Raw genomic sequence first — 25,962 nt, forward strand, 5'->3', positions numbered from 1 at the left:
AACTTCATTCAATGTTTTAGATTCTATCTTAAATTTTTCCTTAAACAACTGATTTATCCCTCATTAAAAAAGGTCTCATTAGCTGTTAATCCTGATTGATATGAGGAGCAGAATATTGGTTTCCTTTTACTGAGAAATTGGTATTGTACATAAATGTGGTGAATATATCATGCTATAAGGATAATGCTTAATTGTAGTATTACTACTACATACTACTACATTACTACTACATAGTAGTAATGGCCAACATGGAATGATGTTGTGGCCAAACCCAGAATCAAGTGATGGAGAAATGTACTCTCCCCATGATGATGTCTTGTCAAATATATGGAAGAAAAGACTGAAGAATTGATCCAGTATATCCATCTACCACTTCATAATTTCATGTCACGTTTCTAACTCTAGTCTGCTTTTCTGATGAAGAAACGTGATTTGAAAGACTCAGTGTTTTATCCAAAGTCATAATCAAGAATAAAAAAAAATACATGTTCACTGTAATAATTCCCTAAGTATAAGATAAGGCACACTGGCAGACTCCATTGAATCATCTTGAAAGGCTGAAAACACATCCACAATTTCAAGTATTTTCTTTCAAGATTTTACAGAAGACTGATAACAACTCTATAATGTCTTAGTTTTGAATAACATTAAGAGGGCACATATTGATAAGCCACCAAGCAGTTACTGAAGTACTGAAAGCAGGTCTTGCAAAACAATGTGCACATGGATCAAGTTGACTGGAGATTTTAAGTTCAGTACTATAAGAAGTCTGAGTGTCATACCACATTAGACAGCTTTGTGAAGATTCTAACACATTGCAAAGAAAGGGAAAATAAGATACCTTAAATTCTGGGCAAAGACTCTTTGATGGTCAGTATTGTTTTGAACTAAAAATGCTTTGGAATAGCCGTTTTACTTGCTTTTCAACAGTTACAAACAACTGTTCATTTATCTTCATCATCATTAATTTTCTTTGTTGTGTGCTTACTGATAACGTTTACACTGTTAGTAAACATTTTTGCAGCAATAGCATTTTAGGAATAATTTTTTTGTTTGTTTGTTTTTTTGAGACGGAGTCTCTCCCTGTCGCCCAGGCTGGAATGCAATGGCGCGATCTCGGCTCACTGCAACTTCGCCTCCCGGGTTCAAGCGATTCTCCTGCCCTAGCCTCCCGAGTAGCTGGGGTTACATGCGTGCGCCTCCACACCCAGCTAATTTTTATATTTTTGTAGAGACGGGGTTTCACCATGTTGGTCAGGCTGGTCTCAAACTCCTGACCTCATGATCCACCCGCCTTGGCCTCCCAAGTGCTGGGACTACAAGGCCTGAGCCACTGCCCCTGGCCCAGGAATAATTTTTTAATAAAACTATTTTGAGGCACAGTGATTTTGTTTTTCAGAAAATAATCACTTACAGTTCTGTTTCTGTTGCATACATGTACATAGTTTTCTCTCTTTCACACACACACAGACACATACACACACATATACATACATACACACATACAGATGCACTCACACATACACACACCAGAAAGGAGGGTGCAAAATGGCAATTTGCAGAAGAGAGCTATTTTTCTTTTAAAAAGTAGGAAAGTAGGGGTGGACTGATTAGAACAGGGTGGCATAGAGTTGTGTTTAGCCCAATGGGATGTAGTTTGAGAGCTGCTATTATAGATCAATGTAGACACTGTGATTAGGTTAGATCAGGGAAGGTTGTAAATGAAGCCCTACAGCTGAAACTATTTTCAGTGCTCTCAACAAAGTGGTCCTAATTTTACCTCTCTGTTTCATTTTACTGTAGGCAACATCTCTGATTACATATTTAATTTTCTGGCAACCTGGCAATGTAGTAAGAAGCCAATAATTTGGTCAGTTGTCCAGATGTTTCTAATCACATACATGCTTCTAAACACATAGATGTTTGATATCAGTGATTGAATTTTTCACTTTTGATCCAGATGTTTTTGTGTTAATTAGTTGCACTGATTATTATGAATTTGACTTTTCCAACCATGTGGTATATAGAGTAAAAAAATTCATCAGTTTTATTTCTTTTCCATCTCTTATCTCAAAGTTAGAAAATGGCTACAGAAAGCCCAAAAAAGATTTAACAGGATAAACTGGGATTTATGAAGTTTCTTCACAAAAGCAAAAGAATGATGCTCACAGTATATAATAGATTGAATAGTTATTCACCTTTGTATCTTATCATTGGATGCTATATAATATTCTTTGAACTGACTTGGTAGAGAATTATATAAGGTTTCTACATGTTAAGTGAAGTCTTTTAAAACTTGTATGACTCTTAACCCACAAGCATAAGATTTGTTATATTGACGTCTTCAAACATTAAATCGTGTTAGAATAGAGAGTAAAGTGATAAAAATCCCTAGGTTTTGGAAGCCCAGGAGACATGCTTCAAATATCATTTTAAGAATTGTGTAGTGTGGGCAAGTCCCAAGCTTTGGTAAAACTTGGTTTTCTAACAAGTGACATAGGAATGAATCTTACTTTGTAAGATGTTTATGATGATTAATGGTGGTATATGAACAATGATTTTTATTAAACTCTCTCAATAAACAATAGCTTAAAATTGATTACTTTCACTTCCCCAAATTGGGAAATCAAATGTTTCATAGGAAGTCACCACATAAATTGGGAAATTAAATGTTTTACAGGAAGTCACTACATTAGTTTCAGGAATAAGAGAATGAATGAATTTATTAAAATGGCTATTCCTTCATGTTTACCCACCTTTAACTTTCACATCTCAATCTTGTGGCAATCAGTCCAGAAAATGTTATGATGGGACAGCTGGATTATACAAAAGAGAAGGAAAAGATCATGGGAAAGAGAATGAAATAGGGTATGTAAGTAATTAGAATCATGGTTAAAAGGGAAAATGTTGAGGTCGTAACTAGTAGAATCCATATCCTAACTGCTACTCTCTTTTATTCCCAGAAAAGCAAAGGCTAATTCTTAGCCTTTTATAGATGGGAACTCAATAACAAAAGGGCTGATTCCTCACATAATGTCTGAATTAACAGTAAAGACTCGCTTACAACTGGAGGGAGTTTAAAGAAAAAACTAGCACCAAACTCCATCTTTTTGCAATCAAACTATATACAAATTCTATTTATGTGGCAAAAATATGAACTGATGTTCTTGATGTTCATTTTCAACTTTTTTATGTATTCCAAAGTGGAAAAATACTGTATAATGTCAGTGTTTTTGAATTTTGTTTCACACAATTTCACAAAAGCTGAAACTAAAAGTAAAAATAATTCCATCATTATTTTAAAAGGGTATACTGAGATACTGTAGTCATGGATACCAGGTCATTGTAATTGATGAAAGCACATGACTCAACTGGTGGGTTACCAACTGGTACAAAAGAATTAAAGAAGTTAATTGGGTTTAGATATACTATTTATGTTCTTAATATTTTTATAATTACACACATACACTCTCATATATGGATATATACAAATGCATACATACATGTAAATAGACACTTGTGAAATATAAATACATATATTTATATGTTTCTTTTGCTTCAATAATTTATTTCTTCAGTTGATTTACCTAGTAGGTGTGACTTATTTCATATTATTCTGCTTTTTTTACAGTATAATTCTTGTTTCAGTCATTTACTGAGGTATAACAATATACTCCAAAACTTACTGGCTTAAACAACAATGATTTCACTTTTTTATGAATCCTCAATCTGAGCTAGGTTTCTACTGATCTTGCAGAGGGTCACTGATGTGGATATGTTTTTCAAGTCAGCCTGAGGCTGGGCTCAGTGTCTGTCTTTGCAAGTAGTCTCAGGTACTGTCCTTCTATATGGCCTCTCCATGTGGCATTTCTACCAAGATAGCAGGACTTCTTACATGAAGGCTCAGGATTCCCAAGAGCACCAAAAATGGAAGCTGTGAGGTTGTTTTAAGGCTTAAGCTAGAAACTGATCAGCATCACTTACAGCATATTCTCCTGGTTAAAGCAATTTATAAGACCAGCTCAGATTCAGGGGAGGAGAGGTAGCGTTATATTAGGTATGAATTTTAAGAGTTATAAATGCTGGGAGGCACAATTTATTTGGGTCCACCATCATTCCCTCTGTTCCCCAATTATTCATATTTCTCCCACATTCAAAATTCATCAACTCCTTCTCAAAATACCCAAATATCTTATCCCATTGATGCACCAAGCTTGTTCTTAAGGTCTTAAATAACATCACGTAAATTATATCTAGGTAAAAATGACGCTCTTGAGTACAATTCTTTCTCTATCAGAAGACCTTTGGTTAAAGAGACATGTAGTCTTTCTAACACCCACCCAGCATACAAGGGTGAGACAGGGATACAATAGACACATCTACCTAAATGTGTGTGCAGGAGTGGGAGAGACGGGAGATGGCAGGCGGAGTCTTCAGTAGTTCATAGTAATTCTGAAATCCACATAATGTCACATCACTTACCAAAACATGAGAGGTTCAGTGCAGGTCCTGCTGATCACCACACAGAATACCAATCACCAAGACAACAAATGTTGCTAGGGAAAAAGGTTTTCATTGGGTGCTGCAGCTAAGGAGATGGGAGATTAGTCTCAAATCCATCTCCCTGACTAAAATTAGGGGTTTATATAGCAGAAATATAATGACATGCAGGAAAATAGGAATTAAGAAAAAGAGAAGTTGGTCAACAGGAAGCAGGTGGTCAGTTAGACAATCATGGTGGTTGAAGGGTCTGACATCTTATTGTCATTGTAAATTTCAGCTCCTTGATACTATCTGAGAGGACTGATGCTTGGTTTTCTAAGAAAGAAACTCAGATAAGACAAATGTAACTTTCTTAAGTTTTAAGACTGGGGAGATCAATTTCTATGTTTATTCAAAAGAAACCCGATATATGTTGGTTCTATGGGACAACTGGGCTGGATTCATTACCATCCTTCTCCCCTACTCTGGGGTGGACATTGTAAGATGGTTAAGACTAATTTCTGTTCCATTTCACCTAGAAGTGATTCTCCTTGTTATTTGATTTTGTAATCTGGGCCCTTGACTCTTATCCAGTATGTTGTCCATCTGCTTCCTTACCTTAGAAGTTGAGGGGCCCAGAGCCTTATCTGCATCTTGAATTGCCTCTGCCTTTTGAGACTAAACTATTATAATTCCCTTAAAAACTTTGAGGGCCTTAAAATTTGAATTACAATCCACTCCATTAGACAAAAACTACGCCCACAAATTTCTCCAAGATAGGCCCAGCTTCACTTCAACCTAGAGTCATGAAGTCATGGAACAACATATTTAATATGTCCAGAATTCCTTTTTCTAGAAGAGAATGCCTATAAGGCCTTTTGTTAATAGGATTAGGAGTTCCATATTTGTCTAAGAGGATCTGAAAGGCTCTGCCTAAAATCCTTATGAAGGCTTTACAAACAGTTTTAAAGACACACCTTTTGCTTGATTTTAATCCTAACTTTACATATGATTTTTACCCTAGATGAAGATGCTGTGAAAGATAAATTTTTATTTTCCAACATAGAAAGTCCAGATCAGAAATGTTTCCTGTAGATTTTGATCGAGAACAAAATAGTTGCTTCTTTTGTTCATCACTATCTTATAACTTCTCAGACACTAAAATGAAGTCAGTGAGCATTTGAAGCATTCTGCCTGGAAATCCTTGCACAATTCAAAAGCTAATTATAAACACTTTCTATTGTCTGTATCACCATAGATGACCACTTCTGTAGTTATTTTGTCAGTAAATAAAATGGTGAGTGTCCTTTCTGAACCTCCAGTGACAGATGTTGATTTCTTTGCCTGCAGTAATAGTCTCCTTACAGTTTTTTAAATGAATTTATTTATATTTTTAATTGGCAAATTAAGTCTAATTCAATGCAACAAATAGAAAAATATTTCCTAAATAATCTGGGTGACAGAATGCCCTAATTCATAATTACTTTTAGAAATCTTAAAAGAATATTGTATTTTAGTGAAATGACCCTGAAACAGCTGACACTCAGTACTCAACTTCATTGGCAAATTAATAAATATAATTAATTAATTTATTTATTATATTATTTATATAATAAATATAATATAAAAAATCTAATTCATTCCTTATTTTCTGTTTTTAAACTAGTAACTTACAACCAAATTATTAACAATTGAAACATACCACACATAGATAAAATACCACAGATGTTAGAATAAGTGCAAGAAGAATTTATGTCATCTTGCCAGGTTAAAAAAAAAAACTTACTAATATTTTCAAAACTCCCAATAATAAAAATACCCGCCAACAAGTCATTTTGAGCAGAATCATTAGTACAGACACAATTTACCAAATAAATTACCATTATTTATCTCTAAGAAGTGGATCTATGTCAGTCAAAATTAGTATAACTAATTTTGAAAAAACTCAATTTAAACAATAAAAATCTATTATAGTGGCAATTTTTTGTTTTTGAGAAGTTGTAATTTGCTAAGCTCTGTGCAAGGAGGAGGATGCCTTTTATTTCTCCACTTACAGATGGGATTTTTTAAAATATAAGAAACTAGACAAAAAACAGACTGCAAGGTCCAAATCCCAAATCCAATGGCTGTGCACTTAACTCCCAATCTTGCTATCTTCAGGATTATGGGAAGGAAGGAATGAAGACATATTTTTAAAAAGGGATATCTATTTCATGAGGAATTTAAAGCACTTGTTTCAGAATATAGATTCCATGGGAGAAAGAACTCAGTGTGTTTATTTTTGCTTTCTCAGGGCACATTTCGTTACATCATTTATAAACGGAATGGCTGATAAATGTTTGCAGATTAGACAGCCACTTTGGTTTTATTTCAAAAATTGCATTACTGCACAACTTTTCAAAAATTCACATAAGCAATGAGCCATATTTTAAAAATATATATATTTTTCACAATTCAGAGAATTGGTAATGCCATTCTAAAACAGTATTAAGTTATTAACCTATTGTACTTATTTTACAGGTATTATGTGGGGATCATTGTTCCAATGTCTTGCTTCTCAATCTTCATTAACCTGGGTGAGAATTTATATCTGAGGGAATTGACAATTCCCTTGAATTTCTGGATGTTTTTCTGCGTCAGCTTTTAAGGTTTATAACACCTGTTTGTGTTAATTTTTTATCTCATATCTAGAATTACAAATTATGCAAGGGCTAAATACTGTCAATATGTGAGTTGGAATAACTTCTGACAATTCCTAGACTAGATTTAGAGAGTTGGTCTTTATCCATAACTTTACCTTCTCATCCCACATTCTGAAAGACTCCTCTTACTACTTGGTCTGATAGATATTGATGGATGCTAATGTCCTGACTGCTTCAATAAACTGGTCCCAAGGACCAAGGCTGCATCTAGCTCTGCACTTTTCAATCAACTTCCACACATTTTTCTTTGTTACAATATATAATTCCTCTCCTCAATCCCTTAGGTTGTCCTTCCTTCTAAGTAAAATCTGTATCTCCAAATGCAGCAATGAGATCATGTGATTGTGTCTATGGCAGAGACTGCTAAGTGTGCACCAAAATAATGTAACCTTCCGGGTTTAGCACTTGAAACAACTAGATTGCATTTCCCAGAATTCCTCTTGGTAGGGGTGGCCATATGCAGAATTCCATGTAATGGAAAGTAACAGAAAATGATGTATGCCAATTCTAGGCCTGGTCTATAAATATCTCCATATGTGATTTTTGCTCTTTCCTCAGAGTCTGTCTGAGAGGCAATTTCTAGGGAAACCTAGAAAGTACATGAAGAAGATGGTGGAGCTACTGTCAGCTTTGGGAACTGAATGACAGCAACTTCATGCAACAGGAGAATATCATACTCCTGAATGGATTGAACATGAGTGCTAAATATGGCATTTTTAAATTAGGAAGTTAAAATGAACTATTACTTTACTTTAGTCTCTTCAGAACCTTAAGTCAGATCCTGCCAAGCGAAGATTTTTTTCAATATCAGTTTAGAGACATATTAATTGGTGAACACTAATTGCTAAATTAATTGAATATACATATGAATAAATAATTAGGCCTGTGCTGATTTATGTTGCTTTTCAATCTGGCTAATTATTGAAGCATATAATAATTATAAAATTTGTAGAGAGAAATAATAGATTCAGTGTTTACAATTTAAGATTAGAAAATATATAGACCTATATATGAATAAATAAATATTATTTTATTACTATGAATGTGAAAATAACTACAAATAATATAAATGTGAACAAATATATAATATGTATTTATATTTATTTATAAATGTGAAGTTATATACAAATAATATATAATTTATCATTTATAAATAATAAATGTATTATGGTCTTTTCACTACTATATTGAACTTCTGTGGTAGGTCCTGTCCTAATTAAGGTTTTTATGTTAAGTTATTGTAAACCACAGAGGTAACCAAACTTTTTTGTCAATTGTGTTTCTACCTGTAACTATCCTGGACATTTTCCTATTCACAGACAATTGTTGTCTTGTTTTAATCCTTTTCAAATACGGTTTATAATAAGCTATAGAGCTGTGACAAGTGCTCTCAAATACAGATTTTTGATAACTTTAGAATTGTGACATTGAAAAAAAGAAAAATGTACAGGACTAATGAAGAGCTGAAATGGCATATCAAGAGTTAACTAAGTGGACTGAACTTAGAAAGCTGAAGAAACCCTTTTAACCCTTGCTTGGAATATTGCTGTTGCTTGTTTTGTTTTTCAGAGTCAAGGAAACTTATTTTGAACTATTCACAGCCTTTAATAAGTAAGTAAGTTATACTCCTGGGATCAAGATTTGGAGCATGTTTGTTTCTCTCTGCCTGGTTCCTCTAGAATTTGGAAACTATCTGTGAGTATTCCTAACTTATGGCAGTATAGTTGTTTGCAAGAGTGCAATAATAATCCATTTTTCTTTTGCAACAGCACACAATTGGAAAAACTGGTTAGTTTACCAAGGCTTTCACTGGGAGGGTATGCTTCCCTTTAAGGGGTCAGTCTCCACTTGCAGAGCCAATAAAAGCCCCATGGGGAGACTGGCCTTATACCCTCACCTACACAGTACCTGTCAGGGTTTCTGACTGGTGGTCAGTAAAGAATGTCACTTTCTAACACGTCTAGGAGCTCCAAGTTTATCTTGGGACCTTAAGAGGAGAGAGTCACCCAATTCATAGGTGTTTGAGGATACAAACTCATGGCTGAGCTTGGCTTAAAGGTCTTATCTGAGACTCCTCATGGAATAAACTTCCATCAAAGCCAATCCAAAAAGCCTATGTAGAAATAATTATTCTGGCTACATTTTATGCAAGTAGTCAGGCCAAGTATAAAACTAAAGTCTATTTTGCAAACCATTCAGTCCTATGATGATTTTTTAACAAACATAGGGACTGGAGAGAGAGAGAAATGTTTCAAAACTTATCATACATTTGTCATTAAATTCTAAACTCATTAGTTGTTTTTAAGTTTTTGTCTATGTTTTAGACTATCCCTGCTTGCTCCTGTGAGCCAACCAGAAATCCTTGGCTGCAGCTTAGAAAGAGCAAGAGTAATGGGTAATGTAGAAATCCAGATCAATATTATAGTTCTGCAAAATTATCCTGCAAATCCTGCCAGGTGATGGAATAAATAGCGTGCCCATCACCTGGCGGTTTCCTTTTTGGGAAAGTGAGACCAAGGGAACTAACCAAAGCCAAGCACCATGCACCCAAATCCTAGCAAGCATAACTATAGCTACCAGTTATCTGTGTGTCACATCCTTTTCTCTCCTTTATTGGAGGAGGACTCAATTCAACAGTTTCACCTTAGCACTTGGCTTATAATAAGGAGTCCATGCAATGCCCCTTGAGACACGTTTTTGTCCCAGACTCAATTTCAAGCTTTGGGTCAAAGCCCTAGGAAAGAAAACTGGATCTGGAAGATCCAGAGGCAAATGACAACGGAGGTTGTCACAGCACAGGTGAGCATGGCTGATTCTTGCTAATTAAGCCAACCTGAAGCTTCCTGTTTCAAGGATAAAGGTCACATTAGTATCCATGACATACATGTAGTCTAGGGAACTCCAAGGCTACTGACAGCAAAAGAGATAGGGTGTATGTGGGTAAGAGCAGATGATTCTCAGCCCCTAGGCCCCCCTGCTTCATGGGTGCAAACTGCTTTGGCACCCATGGTGGCACCTGACAAGGTCACTGGAACTCAGGGATGCAAGGATGGAAGAGAAAAAGAGGTTGCTCTTCCTTCTCTCCCTCATGTACCCTGGGTATCTGCTGGGAAGAGAAGGGAGCCAGCGATTCCCGCTTCCCTCTTTCTAGATGGGTAGCCATTCTTCTTTAGTTTGCACTCTTTTCAAAAGCATTCTGAACCCTCAGGACTCCTTTAAAAAATATCTTCGTATTTTGCCTTTCTTTTCCTTGGTTCTCTCTTCACTAAGAGGTAATTGTGTCTCTGTACTGTGAGACACTCCCCTCAGATGCATCCTCCAGACTGGAAAGAATTAATTTCCCAAACCTTAAACTGGTTGGCTTGGGATTGGGCTCAGAGGAAGGAAACCCAGAAGCCCAATATGCTGGCAAAAGGATACAGTTTCTTTGACAGTCAGGCTTTTGGCCTCCCTCTCCCTGTGCAAATTGATAAAAGGCCTTGGAATTTTTGAGCTGTCCTTGCACCTCTCTTTGTTTCGTTTTGATACGTGTTTTCTAATAACCCAGTTTGTCTGTTCTTGCCTTCAGGACATCATACTGCAAACAGTCATACAACTAGAGCCTCTGATGATGGCCCCTTCTGCTGGGAACGCTTAGATAGGCCTCTGAGGGAGCTCTGACTGCAGTTTCCCCCTAAACAGCGCCCCCTGTCTGCAGGAAGCAGTTAAGATCGGTCTTCGTTCTTATCCTTAATCTTAGGGCAGTTAGATACACTTCTTTAGAGGGGTGAATGAGACAGCTAGGTGAGTGGGGGTCCCTGGAAAAACTCCAACCGGCCTGCACACTGGGGTGGAACCTTGGGAAGTTCACGTGCCATTTGCAGCAGAAAGGAGCCTGGCTCCTTCTCTTCTTGTGTGGGACCAGGGATTCAAACTGCTGGGCGGGATGCAATCTAGCAGAGGGACTCTGGCCTTGCGAAAGTCCCCGTGTCACCTTTTCTTCGTTTTCATCGAAAAAAACCCTGTCTTACTCACTATTCAAATTGTCTGCAAGCCTGAATTTTCGCGGTCATGGGACAAAGAACCCCTTAGCTGAACTGAGGAAAAGTCCTACAACATTAACTTTGTTGAAATAAATAATTTTCACAGATAAATTTTAAATAAAATCCTCATAAATTGTATGGATAAGAGAATATAGAGCTATATGGTGAGTCAAATGATAAAGAAGGAATTGAACAGTTTTCTGTACCTGCCAGTCTTTCCATATAATAGATATTTGTAATTTTATCAATAACAGTATATTCTAAATAAGTATCAATGAAATGACCTGCACAATTGTCACTGTCTCTTCCCTGAAATCTAATATCAGCTACAAGCCCCAATATAAAACTCAGCTCTCCTCTATGAAGTTTTTCTTAATGATCTCTCTCCTTTGAATTTTTGTAAGTATTATCTACTGCTCTCATTGCTTAAACATCAATATTTGTTTTCATTTCCAATTATTGCAAACAGTCATAGATTGCTTATCTTGTCATATTTCATCCTTAAGGCAAAATAATTTAAACTTAAATATTTGGCAGTCATTGAGTGTACAGATATGTGCTTCATATTTGCAAACACACTAATGAACAGAATAAAGGTTCATTAGTTCATTAAAGTAATTTTAAAGGTGTTTATAGATCTCGTGAAGAACATAAGTTAGAATTACCAATGTGAGATTATCAGTACTTCAGGAGAAAGTACAATAAATAACATGCAGCCCACTAGGAGACACAAGACATTCTTACTATGAGAACTTAATTCTTTTTTTTTTTTTTTTGAGACAGAGTCTTGCTCTGTTGCCCAGGCTATAGTGCAGTAGTGTGATCTCAGCTCACTGTAAACTCCGCCTTCCGGGTTCAAGCAAATCTCCTGTCTCAGACTCCCGAGTAGCTGGGATTACAGGCGCCCACCACCACGCCTGGCTTATTTTTGTATTTTTAGTAGAGATGAGGTTTCACCATATTGGCCAGGCTGGTCTCTTACTCCTGACCTCGTGATCCACCTGCCTCGGCCTTCCAAAGTGCTGGGATTACAGGCCTGAGCCACTGCGCCTGGCCTTATAAGAACTTAATTCTTAAGCAAAGAAAAGCTGAAGTTAAACGAATAAACTCTCATTACACTGATCAGATTTCTCAATCTTTCTTAACTAACTTCAGGGTAAGTAAGTGACTCTACTTGTTTTTCTACCCAGTGTGGCTTTTTCTTCAATTGATCAGAGCCCATGTATATTTGCGCATGTCTCAGTGTACAGATCATAGAGTTTATATCATTTCCCAGCTTAAAGAGGAAACATTTCTGAGAATGTGCAAGTAGATTTTTATAAGCCTCGTTCTTTATTTTGTTCCAAGTTCTGTAGTTCCTTATTACACAAATGAATCTATTCTCTTCTTTCATATAAATGCAAGTGCTAGTCTTCTGAAATATATTGGCATTATTCAGTCTCAATTCCAGCATTTCACCTATCCACAAAATCTTCCCAGTGAGATAACCTAGATAGCTAGTTGTCTTTGTGTGGTTTATATATTGCTCTCATAAAGAACTGTGGTTTACCACATTCTTTAAAACGTGTAGTTTGAAATATTCCAGTCATGAAAATGTATGCTTATGCGCATAGTTTAAGAAATACATTATAAATAGAGTTGTGTCCTTATGTACTCCCTCCCCAAACATATCCTCTTTCCATACTCTCACGATGCCTACCCTCTTGGTTTTGAGATTTCTCCTTTCCACATATTTCTTCATATTTTTATTTCATAAGCATATTTCCTCAGCATCATATGGCTTACAAGGCATGCATTTGAATTTTATATAAGTTGTTTTATATCAGTCATATCATTTTTTACTTGTTCTTCCTTCACTCAATTTTATGTTTGTAAGAGTCTTGCATATCAATACATATGACAAAAACTATTTTTTTTAAAATTTATTTAGAAAGTCTGTTTTCTTGGGATAGAAGCCACATAGCTGAACTCTATTCCCTAGCCTTCTTCATGGATAAGTGTAGCCATGTAATCAAATGTTAGATAATGATACGTGAATGGAAATGATGAACTATTTCTGGGGCAAGTGTTTAAACTAACAAGTATGCTCTCTAGTATCATTTCATTTCAATGTGCGGGGTAAAGTTTTGATAAGGTCCTAGAATATGGTGAGACCAGAAAATAAAAAACCTTGGTCACTAAATGACTTATTGGAGAAAAGTTGACAGTTAATGAGAAATACCAACTTTTTCATTAGCTTTGTGAGTAAATTAATACATTTCTATGTTATCTGAACTATTGTAAATAGCAGCTAGTATATTCCTGACTAACACAATACTTATAGTTCTAGAGCATTTGTTTATAGTGCTCTATTTCAAGTACAAATATACAAAATTATTTAATGTATTCCTTCTGTTAGTACATATTTTGGTAAAATTTTTCCTAATTTATAATACTTATGAACAATGCTATAATAAGTAGTATCATACATATCTCCTTGGACAGAGCATTGAAGTTTTTCAAGGGTACATATGTTTGAATGGAATATTGGTTGAAGCTAAACTTTATGGCATCTTCAACTTTACTAGATTTTGTCATCAATGATCTCTATGGTGTTTTCACCTTATATCCTACTGTATGTTTTTGTAAGAATGCGTAGGAATTTGAAAAAATCTGAATTTATCTTTTGATGTATAGAGCTCAATTTGTATATCATGTTATCATTAATGATTCATTAATTGTGGAGTGGCATAAATAGAAAACAATGTTAACTGATAAATAATTATTCACTAGTCATTTATCTTTTTATATCATCTAATAATCTTATCAGCTCTGGGAGGTAATCAGGAGGACATAAAATATTTATCTCAAAAATAAGGAAAGTGATTTAATATAATAGGTTAGTCATTATACATGCAATAATGAATAATGAAAGTCATACACATATCGATGTAGATATTCACTGAATAAATAATGCTCACATGTAATTTATATAAATAAAAAACAATAGAGAGCCATAATCTCAATCAACTCAAGCTGGAAGGTGTGCATTGGCCTTTTATTATTCAAAAGTTTTTATTTTTAATATTTTGAGAGGAAAGGTAATGACATAAAAATAATTTAATTAATATAAAGATATGTATAGTATTCATTGAAAGAATAAGACCAAAGGTATAACTTCAAACCTATAAAAATCAATTTAGTGGGTCACTCTTAGCCTCTTAGCATATTTAAAGAAATAAATAAGAAGAAAAAATTAGAGTGTAAAACACATACATGATAAGTGTTGTTTTATAAAATACTTGTTTGAGACTTTCTATAGAGGCAAAGGTTTTCAGATTTGATTATATTTAATTTAAAGATTTCTCCAGAGGAAGAGAGACCCAAAACTAAGTTAAAGCACAAATCAGAAAACTAGAAAAAAATGTATTTAAACATTTGTAAGAGATAATTTATTAATTCTAGTAATATACTCGTAGTATGTTGCTATTATACTACATATCTATGTAAAATATGTATACACAGAAGTGGTTTCCATAAATCGATAGGAAAATAATAAATTTTTAATAAAAATGGGCAAGAAATATAAGCATATGGTTCATAGAAAAAAGAGTAAATTGTAGTTGAATGAAAATATCCTAATGACACTAAGAGCTTTTTTTAAATGAAAAATGCTAAATAACTATATTTATTTCACTCAGATTATAAAATTTTTAAGGTACATATATATTCAGGGAAACTTCTTAGGAAATAGTTTATCTCATGAGTTGTTTGAAGTTATACAGAAGTCTTCGTAGGTGGCATGGACTTCTTTTCTTAAAATAAACACCTATATTTAATTTGCTCTTTGTTCTATGTATTATTTTAACTAGGTACAAATATAAAATTTTGGATTTTGAGTTTTTGATTCTTAAATTTTTATTTAGTTAATAGTAAAAAATGAAGTGTATTCCTTTACTATTGTTACATAACAAGTTAACACAACCTTATTGGTGCAAAGCAAGACACATTTATTATTTAAAAGTTTTTGTAAATTAGATGTCCTGGGATAGCTTCCTGGATCCTTTCCTCTCAAGGTGTTAGTTTGGCTGTATTCACATCTGGAAGTTCAACTGGGGAAAATCCATTTCTGAGTTCACTTGGGTTGTTGGCAGAATTAATTTCCTTAAAGTGATAGGACTGAGAGCGCCTGCTTCTTGCTGGCTTGGGGGCTGGATGCCAGCCACTCCAAGCTCCTTGAGACCATTCATATTTCCTTGACACTTTGGTTTCTTCTACATGGTTGCTTACTTTATAAAGCCACAAAGGAGGCTCTCTAGATTACATCTGAGAGTTTTTAGATTACTAAAATGAAACTTTTATATGATGTGAGGTCATTACAGGAATGACTTTCTGTCACCTTTGCCATATTTCATTGGTTAGAAGCGAGTCATAGATATAATCCATATTCAATGGGAGGGGAATAACACAAAGAATAATAATACCAAGAAGTGGGCTTCATGGGAGGCCTAGAGTCAATCTACCACGTGAAGGGAACAGGATCACTAACCTAAAACAAATCATAACTGCCGTGGTTTGAATATGTCCCCTGAAGTTCATGTGTTTGAAACATAACCCCAATGCAACAGTATTGGGAGGTACAGCCTGATAAGAGGTGATTAGGGCATGAATGGAATTAATGCTATTACCACAGTAGTGAGTTTGTTATTGCAAGAGTGCTTTTGCTGTGAAAGCTGGTTGAACACCCCTTTGCTGTCTTTCTCTTGCTCCCGCTGTCTTGCCCTTCCACCAGGGGAAGAGTCAGCAAGAAGGCTCTGGCCAGATACGGATCCCTTGATCTTGAATTTTCCAGTCTCTATAGGAAATACATTTCTGATCTTTATAAATTACCTGGTCTCTGGTATTCTGTTATAGCAGCACAAAATGAACTAAAAAAAAAAAAAAAAATTGGTACTAAGAGTTGGGAGTGTTGCCATAACTAATACCTAAAAATGTGGAAGCAGCTTTGGAACCATGTAACGGGTAAAGATTGGAAGAATTTGGAGGCACAGGCTAGAGAATGCTTAAATTACCAAGAATGATGCATTAAAGACAACTTTGGTGAGGGCTCAGAAAAAGACAGGAGCTGTAGAGAGAGACTAAAACTATTTAGGAATTACTTAAGTAGTCAATATCAGAATGTTGGTTAAAATAGGGACAGTAAAAGCCACTCTGATGTGGTCTCAGATGGAAATGAAGAACATGGCACTGGAAACTGGGGTAAAGGCTATCCTTTCAACACAGTTGGAAAGAGATTGTCAGAACTGTGTCTATGTCCTAGGTCTTTCTGGAAGACAGAACTTAACAGTGATGAACTAGAGTATCAGACAGAAGAAATACCTAGGTAGCAAAGCATTCAAAGTACCTCATGGCTTCTTTTGACCACGTTCAATAACGTAAGAAAAGATACATCAATTTATAGGTGGAATTTATAATTAAAAGGGAAGCAGAACAAAAAGATTTGGAAAACTCTCAGCCTGGCCACATAAAGAATAAAAACGGGTGTTCAGGAGAAAATACTAAGGGTGTGGCCAGCAACCATTTGCTAAAGGGATTAAAATACATAGAAGGCAGCCAGGTTTAATTCATCAAGGCAATGAAATAATAATCTTTAAAGTATTTCAGATCTTTTTGAGGCCAGCTAGGACTCCGAGGGCATGGTTTCTAGAGAGGTGCCAGAGGAAACTTCATATTTGCCACCCAGAGCTGCCTTGGGACTTTAATCCCTGCATCCTGAGATAGTGTTCCTCATCCACCCCACCCACGGCTCAAGTAGCCCAAGTGTAACTGGACCCATTGCTCTGATAAGTCCTGGTGACATCCACATTGTGCTGACTCTGTAGGCATGCAGAGTGTGTGGGCTGTGAGGCCATGGTGGTCTCTACCTAGATTTCAAAGGATGTTGAGGATGGCTTGGGGACCCAGGCAAGAACATACCACAGAGGCAAAGCCACTGCAGAGAATTCACACTCAGGAAACTCCTAGTGGAGCTGTGAGAGTGAGGTTACCACTGAGACCCTAGAACTGTAGAGCTACTAGCACGCAATACCTTCTGGGAGAGCTGCAGGAATAAGACCCCAACGCACAAGAGCTGTGCAGGCTTAGCCCAGCAAAACAAAGGGGTGGGGCTCCCTGAAACCTTAAAGACCCTCCCTCCAAGGAGTCAAAGGGGATTATTCTTCAGCTTTAAAATTTCATGTTTTTTGCCCTGTTTGGTTTTGGATTTACTTGGCGCCAGTTATCCCTTTCTTTTTGTGTATTTCTTCCCATTGGAACTTGAATGTCTGTCCTATGCCTGTCTTGCAGTTGTATTTTGAAAGTAGATAAGTTGTTTAGATTTAACAAGCTTACAGGTGAAGAGAATTGTATATTAACTCTCACACATATCCTGATTTAGATGAGACTTTGTACATTGGACTTTTGATTTAATGCAGGAAAGATTTAAGACTTTTGGAGCTACTGAGATGGAATGAATGTATTTTGCACTCTGAGAAGACATGAATTTTGGTGGCTGGGGGTACAATCCTACGGTTTGAATGTGTTCCCCAAAGTTCATGTGTTGAAAACTTAATCCCCAATGCAACATGTTGGTACAGGGCACCTAATAAAAAGTGATTAGGACATGGGTAGATTAATGTTGCTATATCACTAGTAAGTTAGTTTCTCAAGATTGGGCTTGTTATAAAAGTGAGTTTGGCCTCCTCTTGCGTCTCTCTTGCTTGTGCCGTCTTGATCATCTGCCTTCCACCATGGGGTGACACAACAAGAAGGATCTCACCAGATGCCAGCATCTTAACCTTGAACTTATCAGCCTCCAGAAATGTTAGAAAAACATCTTTGTCCTTTATAAATTACCTGGTCTCAGATATTCTGTTATAATAACACAAATTGACAAAAACAATAACTAAATTATAATTTTAAAATCAAAGAGTATCTTAGGGTTTCTTATAGGTAGACTCTTACACATAGTAATACAAATTGCATGTATTGCATGCTTTGAATGAGTTATTTCTTTTCAAGGTTGTCTAAAATTTTATTATTTACAAAACAGAGTGAAATTCTTAAATACAATTAAATATTTTAAGACTACATATCATATATTCATGAAAAATTGAATAAATTTCCAGTTGCTTTCTTTCTAATTATCCACATAACTTTCAAATGCAAAGGAAAAACAATTTAGTTTTATTAAATTTAAGTTATGCTGAGATAAATTTCAAGTCAGCAGTAGCTATAACTTAGAGAGGTTATGTAAATAATTAACCTTTGAAAATAATACTTGCAATGTGAATGTACATATCAATAAAAATAATTACCAGATTCTATTCACCTTTAATCAAAGGGTGCAGTGGGTAATTTAGAAAACATTGAAAATATTTGCATATCATTCAGAGTATTACATTTTCTCAGGTTCTCGCTATTAATAGGCCAAGACAAAAAAGCTTCTATATCAGTGTGTAAAAAGAGGCACAGTGATTATTTAATTGACAAGCAGTAACAACCTCTTCATTACAAAAACAATACTAAGCTTTATTTGTTGATTTTGTTGCTTAGGACAATAAGCTGATTTCATAAGTTGTCAGTGTTAGAACTTAAATTGTAAAAGGAATTTTCCAACAAAAATCAGACAAGGAAGAAGAGGTATTGCTATAAAAATAGAAGGTTTTTAATGAGTTTGTTTATCTGTTCATCTATATGTGGTCTTTACAAAAGAGTAAAACATAGGCATATAAAAACAACTTATTTTGGGTGTGAAACATTTAAACAGCTATTTAATTATTCAGTTTCTGTTTATGCACCATTGAAATTCTGTTTGCTCTTTGATTCTTTCTAGCAGATTTAAAATACTGAGATCTTCATCCTCTTGTATATATGATAAATGAGATTAGGATACTTCCATTGTTAAGAGTAACCTTTAATTGCCATGATTAAAGAAAATCACATTCTTATATTGGAAGAAGGTACCCACCACAGGTTCCTTTGCCTTTCTTTGGAGATTCTGATAGTCACTCTTACGTCCACAGATTTTTTTTTTCTGATCTCTTTTTTTCATATTGTATTGAGGTATTTAGGAGGAAATTAGGTTTATTCTAGTTTCACAGTTTATTGACACTCGGTGTAAATGGTACACTGACGTGACTCCTAGGTGTTGTAAGTGTGGGATTTTCTCCTATGTCCATCCTCAGTTCAACCCCTTCCCTCTCACCTTCCAGGCTCACAATCTGCTACCCTTCCTTCAGGAATGAGTGCTGTAAAATATTTTAATTATGTGGATAAGTCACCTTTGAGAGGAATATTGCACATCTTGTGTAGAATATGGAGTTGGGTGCAGTACACCTGGGTCTTGGAATGGATACGAGGAATAGCAGGGATCACCAACAAAATACTAATGGGAGGGCTTCTTGAAATGTCCAAACTTGTAAAGTCACTTCCCAGAAATTAGCTGATTTGTCAAAAAAATAAAAATGGGAAATAGTTTTGTCATTTAAAAAGTGGGCAAGGATACACAACACATAATTTGAGAAATTTTTTAAATATTATGTACAAAGAACTGGATTAAAGTAACAAGAAGCCTGTTCACACTTCTAATAAAATAAAAACGGTAAACCGTTGTACAAAGTCAGTGAATAACACTCAGGACTCATCTCTAAATTAGAAGAAGAGATAAGTAAAGCCAATTCCAAGAGAGATCCAGACCACTCTGCCTGCAGAGTTTTCAACTTCCAGCCTGTATCATGCAGCATTTGAGAACTCCTGCTATGGGCCTCCATTATAAAATTCAGTATAATTTTGTAAAGTACAAAATTTAGTAACCAGTCTTCTATCAGCTTTTTATTTATTGATTTTGGTCATTGTACTTTGCTGATGTAAGATGTTAATAGTTGAAAAGCCTAGGGAAATGATACATACAAACTCTGTATTATTTCATCAAATTGTAAATAGAAATTATTTAAATATTAAATGCTTATATATATTTCTGTAAATAAGAAAAGTCTATTTTCTAAGCAACAAAATCCCCTATAGAAAGAGAAGTGTTTTCTTTGGTAATTACCAAAGTTTATTAGCTAATTTAGATGAGAGGTAAGTTTCCTAAGAAATTTTTTTAATAATGCAAGATAGTGAGCTAGTTTATAAATTAAAGTGGGGGGACAGCTATCTTCTTGGATGTCTTTACACAATGGAGTATACAAGGGGTGGAGCAGAACTGCTGGGAACATTAGAAACAATTAGAAGTTTTGTAGAGACAAAGGCAGAACAGGCGAGATGGCTGGCAGCCAGAGCAGGCCTTTGAATGAACAGCAGTGATGTCTAAATGAGGATTTATTTTAAGTATATTCTGTGAAGTGTGGTATGACTTCTCTTGCCTATACATCTATGACATTCTCAATAACATCTACTTCTCTTGCTAACATATTGAGAAAAAGGATGCTTTATTTATTTATCTATTTATTTATTTATTTATTTACTTAGGCATAGAACTGAAGTACTGAGTATGTCCCCAGTGCTGTTTCAGGAAAGCCCTCCAACATTTGTGCAAAACTTTGGAGATATTCTTTTCCTCTCTCAATTACTACTGAGAGAGAAAGGACAAGTGTATTCAAAGACAAGATCCAGCCCACATTAGAGGTAGGAGTAGCATCTGTATGTCTTGGTGAATTGCACTGCCTGGCAAGAGTGGGTAGATGCACGGATAAATATTCAAATGTGTATGCACACCATGACTATTTTTGAGGAAGCCAGACACAGAAATCCTAAAGTCATATGTATCTAGGAACCGAAGCATATCTCTCCTAATCTAGACTCTTTCCTAGTACATTTTATAGGTGCATCTGAATGTAATAGATTTGTCAAAATCTTTCTTTCACTCTTCACAGGTCTTAAGAGAAGCCAGAAACTGTATTTGATCCTCAACCCCTCAGTAACAAGGACACTCTTAAAATTAATCAGGATTTAATTCTAAACAATAGATAGTTAATACATACCTACTATGTTCTGAAAACATTAAGATGATTTATGGCATACAGTGGACATACAGGTGTCTCCTCTTTTATTGTGGTGTACTTGTTCTGCATATTTCCCTGTTTTGGGTCATGGTTTTTTTTCCAGGATTTGTTTATCTGTTTCTCTGACTTTCTGATTTCTAGTTATCTTAAATTTTAATTATTTGCTTCTCCTTTAGTTACCTAGATTTCTTGCTTGTCTTTATCAAGGGTGTGTCATTCTTTTGATTCCTGTATGTTTACACAACTCAAGTCCATTCTTGTCCTACTGTTCTTATCACCATAGTTCTCCATTTTCCTGGTACTAGCTCATTTCTTGGCCCTAACATAATGCTCAATACTCTGCTTCATTTAATCAATATTTACTGACTGAGGAGGTCTGGGAAGGAAGACTATCCTTATTGTTTTTTTCCTGTGAGTTCTTAGACAAGTATGCTTCCCTGTGAATTCTCCCTCTGTCCTCTCCTTCTGAACTCAGTCCAAGATGCAGGAAAACAGAACAGTCTGCATTCCCCTACTAATCCTTTTGGCAAGTGTGGTTGATGGTACATAAAAGAAAACACTAGCTTGAACAAGTCAATAACAGCATGTAACATGAGCCTCGATTTTTCTTTCTTATTTTAAGGTAATGAGAGTAAATTTAGCCCAAATGTGTTCCTGCTGTCTAGTTTATTTTAGGGCAATTTAAGAAATAATTCTCCACTGTACGGTTCATGTTCAACTTTGAAATCATCAGGTTAGCAATAGTGAGCTGTTATCTGCAAGTTAATTCAGATTCAATTTCAGTGGATAAAGATACAAAGTAACTCAAATTGCCATCTTCTGGTTCAGAAATAATTCTTTGGAAATTGGAGCCTAGGTGACGGGAGAACATTTTCTGTAAAGTTAATTTAAATTAACAGATTCAATTTCATATGTGTTATGAGCCACCTGAATTTCCAGATGGGTACTGTAACATTTAAACAGAAATTCCACTTAGAACTCATTCCCTACACTGGCATACAGTCCTGGTAAAATCATCTCTCAGAAACACGTCAACACAGGTGCAATGGAAGATAATCATCATAATTTTCCACAAAAGTGACTTTGTTAAGAATGCAGAGAGAAGACAGGAATTACTAAAGATTTCAGAGGTATCATAATTTAAGCAGACTTATTTCAAATGAGAGCAATATTTGCTAATATTGCTTTTAGAAGAAATCAAATAAATACATTATTAAACAAAGCTAAAACCAGAATTCCAATGCAAAATAATGCCCAAAATCCCTAAAGTATTTATAAGCAGTGCTTAAATTATATCTTCTGAAGAGTTTTCTTTTTTTGCTTTTCAAATTATTTTATTGTTTTAAAATAGCACTTTTTTAATGTTAGAATTGAGGAATTCTAGATATGAAGATATTTGATTATCTTTGTGAAAATTGAGAGAAAATTTAGATGACAGTAATTAAGAAGGAAAGAAAATCCTTTATGTAAAATACAAACAATAAATTGAGGATTATATGTAAGTTTAGTTACATAAATCCACTTGCAAATATGATTATGGTTGTCTATATCTTAAATTACAACATAATTTAGTCTTTAAGGCAAATTACATAATAATTTGATAATCAAACTAAAGTGTTGGAAAAATTAAAAACAGGGTGATTGTCATTTGTACACTCATTCTGTGCCAATTTTACCTACATTTTCAAATCAAATTCTAAACTGATGGTCATTGACATCTTTGAATCCACAAATCATAATATTTAATAATTGTCCTTAATCTTACTAATAATCTAGAATTTACTTCCAAAAGTTACTTCCCTCCGCTTGAACATATTCATGTAGAATATTCTTTTTATTCTGACTCTTCTTTATACATGTCATCATTTTTTTTTCGAATAGTTCAATAGGAATGTAATAGACCAAGAGGGCTGCTCACTCTCAACCCTTCTTGCTTTATACTCTCTAATCTTTCATCTTGTTAACACCAGACCCCTATGTCAGCATTTCAGCATTACCTCCCTCCAACAACTATACCATGGACAAGCCAACAGGCATAAACTCACTGTACCTCTCCCAGTAGTTTCTCTATAAATTTCTCACAGAAGCTTCTAGCATCTCTAATGCATGAGTAGAAGACTATACATAGTAGCTGGTTTCCAAAGATGGCTGCCCAATGAACCATTCTTCCCAGAATTCCTGCCCTGCTATGCTTTTTTCTGTTTGAATTTTTGTTGCCCCTTGAATTCTGAACCAATAAAATAGAGTATTGTGACATTTAGGGATTTCCAAGCATGAGTCAGAAGAAGTCTTGAGGTTTCCAACTGGAGTCCTTTTCAATTGTTCTTCTTGGGATAATCTCTCTTGGAAACCAGCCTCCCTTCTCTGAGTAGCCCAAGTCACAGAGAGCACCAGATATAGGTGCCCTGGTAGACATCCCTAGCTGAGGTCCTGGCTGAGGTTTTGGCTAACAGCCATTATCTGTGGGCAGCCATAGGACTGAGCCATCTTGGACACCCAGTTTAGCCAAGCATCTGACTATAATCACACGAGAGGTCCCCAAGTAAAAACTACCCATCTGAACCTAGTCAAGTCACAGATTTGTGAGAGATAAAAATAAATTGTTGAGTTAATCCAGTAAGTATCAAGGTAGTTTGGTATTAAACAGATAATCAGAATACCATGTAAAGAAAATAATATTTCTACTATTTATATTGTTCAAATTAGCCTAAATCTAACAAAGTAATAAACCTACGAATACATCTGGCTACTAGCACTGAAGGCCATTTTACAGGAGTCATTCAACTAATAAATTTCTCATTTCTTAGTGCCAGCTTCTTATTGACAAGTCAGTGAAATCAACAAATCTCTAAGAATGGCAAAGTAGGTACAAGAAATTAATGAAAAATGTTATTTAAAACGAAATACTCCATGATTTGTTAAATAAATTGAATAGCTCTGTATTTAATAATGCCAAGATTTTTAAGTTAGCAAAAGTAATTTACATTTACCATTAACCATTTATGTCAAATGACTTGCTTATTTGTGTATCTTTAATCTATTTTAGCGGTTTTCCACTAAATTTAATTGAAACAATATAATTAAATATTCTTTAAATGAGACTGCTTAAATACAGATTTGCATTAGGTTTCAAATGTTACGTCCTCAGATAAGCTCTTATGGTGACTCTATTTTAAATTGACACACACACAGCTGTCACGTACATAGTTTATTTTCTGTTTTATTTCTTTCATAGCTCTTACAATTTTCTCGAATTAGCTCATTTTTTTCTTGTTTACTTTTGTCGCCACCACTTTGGAATGTAAGTTCCATGAGAGGAGGGTCTTGGTATCTCTTGTTATCCCTAAGATATCTGGTTCATTATATTCCTTAAGGCTTACATGCTGCTTAGGACAGATTAGGCCTTCAATCATACTTGTTAATAAATGAATGAATAATTTAGAATTTTTCAAATGCCTTCGGTTTGGGTCTCTATATTAAAAGCAGTAAAAAACAAACAAATAATATAAAATTCTCCTACACTAAATAAATGTTTTCTTCCTCTTGCCTTGCTAATTTATGAAATCTCAGTTTTCAAAATATTGTTGCCTTTAGTACTTTGCAACAAGCATAATTATTTGATAGAAAAGGAGATAAAGGAATCATAGTATCTGGGTCGTGGTTGGAGGTTTCCGTCACTAGTTGTACCTATAGTTAAACCAAGTGGCAGAAGCTTCTTTTACTCAGTATTTTTCATCAGTAGACCATGTAAAGTTGTATCTGTCTTTGTGGTTTCTAGTGTAGTTTTGAATATCTAATAAAATACTTGATACAAGGCAGTTTGAAAAGTTAAAGTCACTATGGCAAAATAAAAGCACGTGATTGCTAACCTTTAATATTATCCTTAAGTGAAACATAAAACACATTTTAATACCGCTCTTTTAAATATTTGTGGCAATTTCAACGGATTTTATGTATTCTAATCAATTTTTTTCATGCAGTGAAAACTATTTGTTTCTCAAAAATGAATCACTCTATTTTTAAGACACCAGTATTTCTTACCTGTTATATAACAGACAAGTTCTCATATGTATGTGTGTATAAGAACAATACATATGTATTTGTGTATATACACAGTTGTACGTGTGTGTGTGTGTGTGTATCATCCTGTCTTCATAACAATATGTGGAAACATCCAACTGACAAACTATTTAAGTTTTGGGAAATTTACATATGAATTTAACCATTTATTAATGTGTTGATTTCTATATTTTAAGTCCTCTTATGTGATTACTATGCACCATTCCAGGTGTATGAATTAAATCCTCAAGCCAACATACACGTATATCTTTTTTTGGAATTTACATTCAGTTTGGTTTTAAGACTCTATTCATGCAATGGAATATGCACAATATTGTCATTATTGTCAACAAATGATTTAGCTACCATAAAAAGAGTCTATTTCAAAAAAGCTAGAGTCCATATTCAACTATCTGTTTATTACTTTAACGGACTTCTATTATTGCGTTAGGTGTTTAGGAAACAAATGTGATTAGGACACTGCCTGGAAACTTAAGATCTTCACAATCTGTGCAAGGTGGTTGGGGTGGGGCACGAACAAATATTCAAGTATTGAAATAGACTGATATTTGTTCTCCTAGACAAGTAGCCTTGGAGGAAAGGACCATGTTAATGCTCAGAAAAAAATGACCTGGTGCTACTGCTAGGTTGTTCCTATCTTGTTAATAACCCTGT

The sequence above is a fragment of the Pongo abelii genome, chromosome 15, assembly GCF_028885655.2.
Source record: "Pongo abelii isolate AG06213 chromosome 15, NHGRI_mPonAbe1-v2.0_pri, whole genome shotgun sequence".
NCBI classification, from domain to species: domain Eukaryota; kingdom Metazoa; phylum Chordata; class Mammalia; order Primates; family Hominidae; genus Pongo; species Pongo abelii.